The 8,032-nt window shown below is 42.0% G+C and overlaps 1 protein-coding gene across 2 annotated transcripts in view; it reads left to right on the top strand.

Annotated features, from left to right (window-relative positions):
* The window catches only part of LOC117960297 (TBC1 domain family member 12-like), a 24,920-nt gene that overhangs the window by 3,799 nt on the left and 13,089 nt on the right, over nt 1-8,032 (top strand). The window lies entirely within an intron of this gene.

Raw genomic sequence — 8,032 nt, 5'->3', positions numbered from 1 at the left:
TAAGATAGGGGGGTGTATACTTATGCCCCCTGTATTTTAAGATAGGGGGGTGTATACTTATGCCCCCTGTATTTTAAGGAAGAACATTTATTTATTTACAATACATTATTCATTTATAAAGAAAATTGGTGTCCTTAAAAGGTTGGATTTTCCAAACCTTTTTGATTTAAGGCATTAAGATCAATTTCCAAAATGTTATTTATTTATTTAATTTTTTTAATCAACTTTAGCCTGGCTGTGTAAACTTATTCTAGCCACTGTATATTACATCTGCTAATTTAAAATGCTAAACTTTGCCAAACAACCGGGCCGTTTTTTTCCTCTTCTCTTTTACAATAAATTAAGTCCCATGTACTCATATGGATGAAAATTACACAATTTGGGCTGAACAAAATGAAAACCTGATACCTAAGGAAGATTTTAGCTGAACATTATGTATGTAACTCACACTTCATATAGAAGATTTGGATAAAATCAAGATTTTTTATTTTCCTCTTTATAATCAACATTAGCATGGGTGTGTAAACTTATGCAAGCCGCGGTATCAGCTGTGCAATAGGAAACACAGCTACAGCAATATTATCAAGGCGATGGTATATATCAACAGAAACGGGCTGTAACCTGACACCACAGCGGAGCCAGGTGAGCTGCAAGAGTTCAAGAGTTCAAGGAGCATGCACACAGGTAACTTAGCAACAGTGGGCTCTTGAACTTTTGTAGCTCACCTGGCTCCACTGTGGTGTCAGGTTACAGCCTGTTTCTATGCGTGTTACCAAGGACATAACAAGGGCAACTCGTTTTTTTGGTGGAAAAAGTACATTTTGGAATATTGGATTATATGAGTTTGACGATCGACTAGTGTGGACTTCACCGGAAAACAGGGAACAGACTGGGGGGGTGGGGCAGTGGTCAGCGTACCCCTCCCAATACAATTTCATCACGATACTCATGCCACGATACGATATTATTGCAATTTTTAACACATTGCAATATTCTGCGATATTTTGCAATATGCAATTTTTTATTTTATTTTTCCCAATTTCAAATCATGAAAAGGAAACTTTGTCAACACCTGTTATATCTAAAAAGAAACATTTCTCTGTTTATTCATATAACTTTAATTTTAGTGCTGCAAAAGTGTTATATATTATATATGTGTTGGTCAGTTTACCAACACATATATAATATATAACATATAATAAAAGATCCATACTTGGCGCCTGTGTATCGATCAGTATTGCGACTGAAGATATCGTGATACTACGCTGTATTTTTTCCCGACCCCTAGAATAAACAGATGAATGGATCAATACCACTTTTATTCCTTTATGTCACATCTCCTGCAGTCAGATTCTCTGTGTTCCCTCTGAAGGAATAACTGCACATGGGGGGGGGGGGCACTTTTAATGACATTCTGACATGTTTAGAGGCTAAAAACACGTTTCTAACTTGCCCTGTTTGAGCCTGTTTGGTGCTAACTCTGGAGGAGGATAACACGGTGTAGACAGCACCGATTGGTTTCCTTTGTCTCGCTACTGACAGCACCACACATTTAAAAAAAACAGAGATATGCGTTGAAATCAACCAGAATTCTCCTTTAACCCGTGTGTTGTCTTCCCGCTGACATTGATAATCATCTCTTGTTGAGGCTGTTTTATCAGTGTTATTAACTTTTTCTTATGTTGTTTGTCCCATTTTTTTAAATATAGGTTCAATAAACTTTATTTATAGGAAATTAAACGTAATGTTTGTGTTAGAAAAGCAGAAATTAGGAATTATTTAGACTAAAATTATACTTTTACTCAAAACTATTTTGATGACAAGTTTTTTCTTAAATGCTATAAAATTGAATAAGACGCCCCAAAATTAATGAAAGTAAAGATTTGTACTTGCCAAAGAGCGTTGTGTGGAATCAATCCTGTTATTTGGGGTAATTAAAAAGAACATCGATACAGGAAAACGGGTCAATTTGCCCCGGGGACAACATGAGGGTTAAAGCATTCAAACCAACTTGAGTTCACACCGAGTTTCAATGGTGTCTGAACACAGAGGATGAAAAAGACTGATGAACACGTATCTGCTTGTTACGTAACAACCACTACTTACTCTCATTGTTTAGTTCTCTGCACTTCTGTTGATTTGTTATTATCAGAAGGATGAACAGTTGTTTGACGTTTAGCAGCTCAGAGATCTGACTGTGATTATGTTCTCCTTTCTCATCCCTCATGTGAAACAAGTCTCTCATATCCACCATTGGGAATAATAATCAGATTACATCATGCACGTCCTTTTTATTTTCTCTCCAACGCGAACCTGCAAAACTTTTGCTGCCACAGCAATAATTCTTGGTTTCTAAGTCTCCGACAAGAGAAGGTAGAGATACTGTGGGTTAATTCCATATTTAATATTCGTTTCTGTTCTCATACAGGGATTAAAGAGGATGTTAGCCGCCCGGGCAACTTGACCATTTGACACACATTAGCTTCTTTTCATAGCCTGTCGGAGCTGCATTCTGCAGCCTATAGCTGTGTAATAGCATGCAGCTCACACGCTAATGGTGCCCCCGTTGAGTGTGTGAGCAGTAAGTGATACAGCAGGGCTCAGTGAGCATTGACTCATCGCAGCCTCTTTCCTCAGGCCTTTAGCCCACATTCACTGCTCCCTCTGCTTTCTGTTTCCGAGGCCGATTAATCACTCCGATGAACCTCTGCACAGCTGCCATGCTGCAGCAGCAGAGATGTAGCGGCTCTGCCCCTTTCACCTGAACACGTTTGCCTGATCTCAGGCTGCGCCTGCAATTAGGCGTGTCGAGATACATCGATCTGGATCGATATCTAGCTGATGGGATCTTTCCGAGCTACTGAGCATGTGCAACTTCCAACAAATATACTATAGAAGTCAGATGTCTCACTTTGGAGCTAAAACAGAGACCTAAACACACAGGGTGAAAATATTTTTATGTTTACTGTTGTTTGGAAAAGTGTAAATTATGGAAATAAAAATCTAACTTTTTGTGACGTATAAGACGAATGTCTGATCTGTCATTGAATGCCTTTTGGAGATTATTCCATCTTTTCTTAGCTTCTTTATGCACATTAATACATATTTTTACCTGGGGTGCCCAACCTTCGAGCCCCACTGTCAACCCCCCCGACGTCATCATCATCATCAATATCATGTCAACATGATAAACAGTAATTATGATCAGCTTCATTTGACGATAGGTGTCAGGATGATTATAAATTGCGTGTGTGTGAGGAGGAATAAAACACAAATCTGTGTAATGCTTCAACGCCTTGTGTCATATAGTGTGCTGTAAGAAAGGCTTCAGTTTTAAATTAGATGGTACAGTTTCTACAATGCTTTTGACTTGAGTTGACGTCTTCATCCCGGGCCACTCAGAGTTCAGACGTTGGAGAACAATGTAAATATTTGATCACCGACATTACAAGTTAAATACAGAGGAGTGAGTGAACTGCACGCTGACAACATTCCTGTGAAAGACGTACGAGGAAGTGAAAGAGAATACGCGGTATTTTAAAGCCCGAGGTGTACTTTTTTCTATTTGATTACTGAAGCAGTGGCTGGCGTGATCGGCAGGCGTAGGAACATTTTTGTTAAATCTCCGTCTGTGTCGGGGGTTTGGAGCCTCAGCAGCTGGCTCGGATGTCACGCCGTTTCAGAGGAAATCCAGACAGACGGAGAGGAACGGCGGGGAGAAAATAACAGCCCTGCTGGAAAACATCCACGCTGGCTGTTTATGCTGAGGGTCAGTGGCAGAGAGAGAGAGAGACAACAAAACACAATCTGCTGCTTCATTTAAACTACAGCTAGGGGCCTAAAGCGACAAACAAGGAAAAAAAGCATCAAAAGTGATGAAAAAAGGGACAAAAACGTAATAAAAAGTTAGATTGTAGATTCGATGTTGATTTTCAATTTTGACGAGAAGACAACACAAGGGTTAAAAAAAAAAAAATAATAATAATAAATAAACTTTTCACCCCAAGATCCAAAATCCATATCTTTCCTCTTTCCTGTAGGGCTTTTTATTTATTTATTTATTTATTCATTCAGCAGCACAAGACAGGTGTTGGACAAATCTAAAACCACAGTCTCCAAAGACTACATTGTGTAATAAAAGATAATGCATGTGTGTAGAGGTCGACCGAGTCTTGGCATTTTGTTACTCAGGGCAGAAGTGAAGAGTCACTAAGATGTTTTTGTGTCCAGGTGTGAGACATTATCTTCAGACCTTAAAACAAAGAAAAGCTCATTCCACAGTTTAGGGGCTGCAGCTGAGTGTGGTTGGCCCTGGTCTTAGACCTGGTCTTAGACCTGGTTTTAGACCTGGTTTTAGACCTGTTTTTTGGAGCGACCAGCCGAAGTTGATCGGCAGACCTAAGTGACCGCGAGAGGATGTAAACTTGTAAGAGGTCTGAGATGTAGCGAGGTACCAACCCATTCATCCATCCATCCATCTTCATCCGTTTATCCGGTATCGGGTCTCGGGGGCAGCAGCTCCAGTAGGGGGCCCCAAACTTCCCTTTCCCGAGCCACATCAACCAGCTCCGACTGGGGGATCCCGAGGCGTTCCAAGGCCAGGTTGGAGATATGATCTCTCCACCTAGTCCTGGGTCTTCTCCGAGGCCTCCTCCCAGCTGGACGTGTCTGGAACACCTCCCTAGGGAGGCGCCCAGGAGGCATCCTCACCAGATCCCCAAACCACCTCAACTGGCTCCATTCAATGATTTATAAATAATAAGATCTTAAACTGTATTCTAAAGTGGACCGGGAGCCAGCGTAGCGAGGCCAGGACTGGTTATGGTTACGAATACCGGTTAAAAGATGAGCGGCCAAGTTTTGTACTAACTGTAAGTGATGATTCTGTCCTAATTATGCTTTAATTGTAAGTTTGACTCGGGTACAGTCCCAAAAAGACCCTACGTCCCGAAACGTCTCTTTCCAAATGTTTTGACAGCAACGTCCTCCCTCATTACATTTAGTTTATTTCTATTAATTTACACACACACACACTTCATCCTTGGGAAGTAAATTTCGCTGTAAAGGTACTTTTATTGTCACATACATGTAGCAAAATTCATTCTCTGCATTTAACCCGTCCCTCAAGTGAGCAGTGGGCAGCCAATCACAGCGCCCGGGGACCAACTCCAACAGCCAGTGCCTTGCTCAAGGACACTGATTGGAGATCCTAGTACATGTTTTTGATGGTGGGGAAACCGGAGCAAACCCACGTAGACATAGGAAAACATAGAAACTCCACACAGAAAGGCCCGGAACGACCTGGGTTTGAACCCAGAACCTTGTCGCTGTGAGGCCAGAGTGCTAACCATTGGGCCACCATGCTGCCACCAGCTGTAATCACCTCCATGGTTAATTATTTACACACACACATCCTGTGCACTCCGTTTGGGGAATTAGGTTTGATCCTATCACACTCACGCTGTGTCTGTCACATTACATCTTCCGGTTTCTTTTTTCTTACTCTGCTAAACAAAACAAAAGCAACGGTGCCCTGTTACATTTCAAATTTGCAGCTACAGGTTTCTGACTCCGCCGGGAATCCAAGCTGCTTCTGATCCGAGGAACGGCTTGATGTTCCCAACACAAAGGGAGACGTTGTGTTTAATTTTTCACCTGCCGGAGTATGAGTAGTGACAACCTAACCTGTTGCATCCGATCTGCTAACACAGCGAGCGGCTCTTTTTCTTCTTTCCAAAAGGCTGACACATCTAGTTACTGCATTGGAGCATTTATCACATTCCTCGGGCTGATACAGGGAGGTGTGTTCAGGTGCTTTCTGGTCATGCTGGTTTTACAGGGTGGTGTGTCCAGGTGCATTCTGGGCGGGCTGGTCTTATAGGAAGGTGTGTTCAGTTGCATTCTGGGTGGGCTGGTCTTACAGGGAGGTGTGTTCAGGTGCATTCTGGTCGTGCTGGTCTTACAGGGAGGTGTGTTCAGGTGCATTCTGGGCGGGCTGGTCTTATAGGAAGGTGTGTTCAGGTGCATTCTGGTCGTGCTGGTCTTACAGGGTGGTGTGTTCAGGTGCATTCTGGGCGGGCTGGTCTTATAGGAAGGTGTGTTCAGGTGCATTCTGGGTGGGCTGGTCTTACAGGGAGGTGTGTTCAAGTGCATTCTGGTTGTGCTGGTCCTACAGGGTGGTGTGTTCAGGTGCATTCTGGTTGTGCTGGTCTTACAGGGTGGTGTGTTCAGGTGCTTTCTGGGTGGGCTGGTCTTACAGGGTGGTGTGTTCAGGTGCTTTCTGGGTGGGCTGGTCTTACAGGGTGGTGTGTTCAGGTGCATTCCGGGTGTGCTGGTCTTACAGGGTGGTGTGTCCAAGTGCATTCCGCGCACCATGCTTGTTACGCACACAGGGACACAAACTGTGCTTCTTACACACACACACAGGGACGCACACTACCGCACAGTATGCTTGTTACACACACACAGGGACAAACACTATGCTTGTTACACACACATGGACACACACTATGCTTGTTACAAACACAGGGTCAAACACTTTGCTTGTTACACACACATGGACACACAATATGCTTGTTACACACAGGGACGCACACACACACAGGGACGCACATCATACTTGTTACACACACAGGCACACACAATTTGCTTGTTACACACACGCACACACACACACACAGGGACGCACATTATACTTGTTACACACACAGGCACAATAATCACAAAGCGATTATTTGATCAACAGAAAAGTTACTTACAAAAATAAGTGATAAAATGCGTTTTCCTGCTCATTTCCATTTTAAATCATATTACAGGGGACATTTTTGAAAAGACACTTAAAGACATCACCTCGGACTTAGAGAAACTGAGATAGACATTTTTGTAAAACTATTTTCTGACATTTCATGGACCAAGCGATTAATGGATTAATCACGTAAACATTTGGCAGAGTAATCGATAATGCAAATGAATAGTTAGTTAGTTAGTTAGTTAGTTTGTTAGTTAGTTAAAAAAACCAAACGTTAATGTAGAGTTTGACTCAGTTCATCTAAAGAGACGCTCCTTCCAGCTGGTGAATTGGCAGAAAGTTGAGAAAATAACTTCCTCTTTTCTGTTTGTGATGTCTCGTTTCACTTGTTGCACAACAGGAAGAAGGAAGAAGGAAGAAGGACGCTTTGCAGTAAATTTCTACTTCACTAAATCTCTGACGGAAATATTGTGCTTATTATGAATCTCCACTCTTTTCCAAATGAAGATTTTGACACACAAAACACTTTTTCTTAAAACGCTCTCGTCCGTCTTTTAAGCAGTTGTTAGATTTTGGTGTCCACGTAGTGTTTAATGATGGATATAAAACTAAACATTGTGCAAAAATCAACAACTTCTTGGAGGCGGGGCATTGAAAAGGTGCAAGTTTGTAAGAAAAAGGCGACAATTGTTAAGTTGATATTATGTGATTAATTGATTAGTTTTCCACCGTTAAAATAATCAGTTTAAATCTTTTTTTGTATTAATAAAGAAGTCCTATTTCTTTGATTCCAGGGGTGATTCCAGGGGGATATGTGGTAGTTTCCTCTCCTCTGTATCTTTGGAGTTGTGGACAAAACGAGACATTTGAGGACGTCTTTTGGGAACAACTGATAGACGAATCAAGAAAATAATTAACAGATTAATCTGCATACGAAAATCAAAGTACTTGTTAGTTGCAGCCCTAGAAAACCGCCCACAACAAAAGAATAAAAGAAAATAATATGGCACATTCATAAATAAATCAATTAAAACATTCATTGTGATATTAACTGGTCTGAGGTTTGGTTTTGGAAGAAAGTCTCGAGGGGATCCTAACAAAACCACTTCAGAGGGAGGAGAGTGGAGCCGGGGGAGAGAGAGGAGGACTAGTATTTACTTGGCTGTCTGCTTGGGCCGCAGTGTGTGTGTGTCTGTCTGTGTGTGTGTCAGTGTCCCTGTGTGTCCGTGTGTTTCAGTGTGAGTGTTTGGGGGGGTTCCGTGTTCGTGTCCTTGTGTGTGTGTG

The sequence above is a fragment of the Etheostoma cragini genome, chromosome 17, assembly GCF_013103735.1.
Source record: "Etheostoma cragini isolate CJK2018 chromosome 17, CSU_Ecrag_1.0, whole genome shotgun sequence".
In the NCBI taxonomy this organism is placed as follows: Eukaryota; Metazoa; Chordata; class Actinopteri; order Perciformes; family Percidae; genus Etheostoma; species Etheostoma cragini.
Note: the sequence above shows the minus strand (reverse complement) of the source record. Positions and strands in the feature narration are given on the sequence as shown.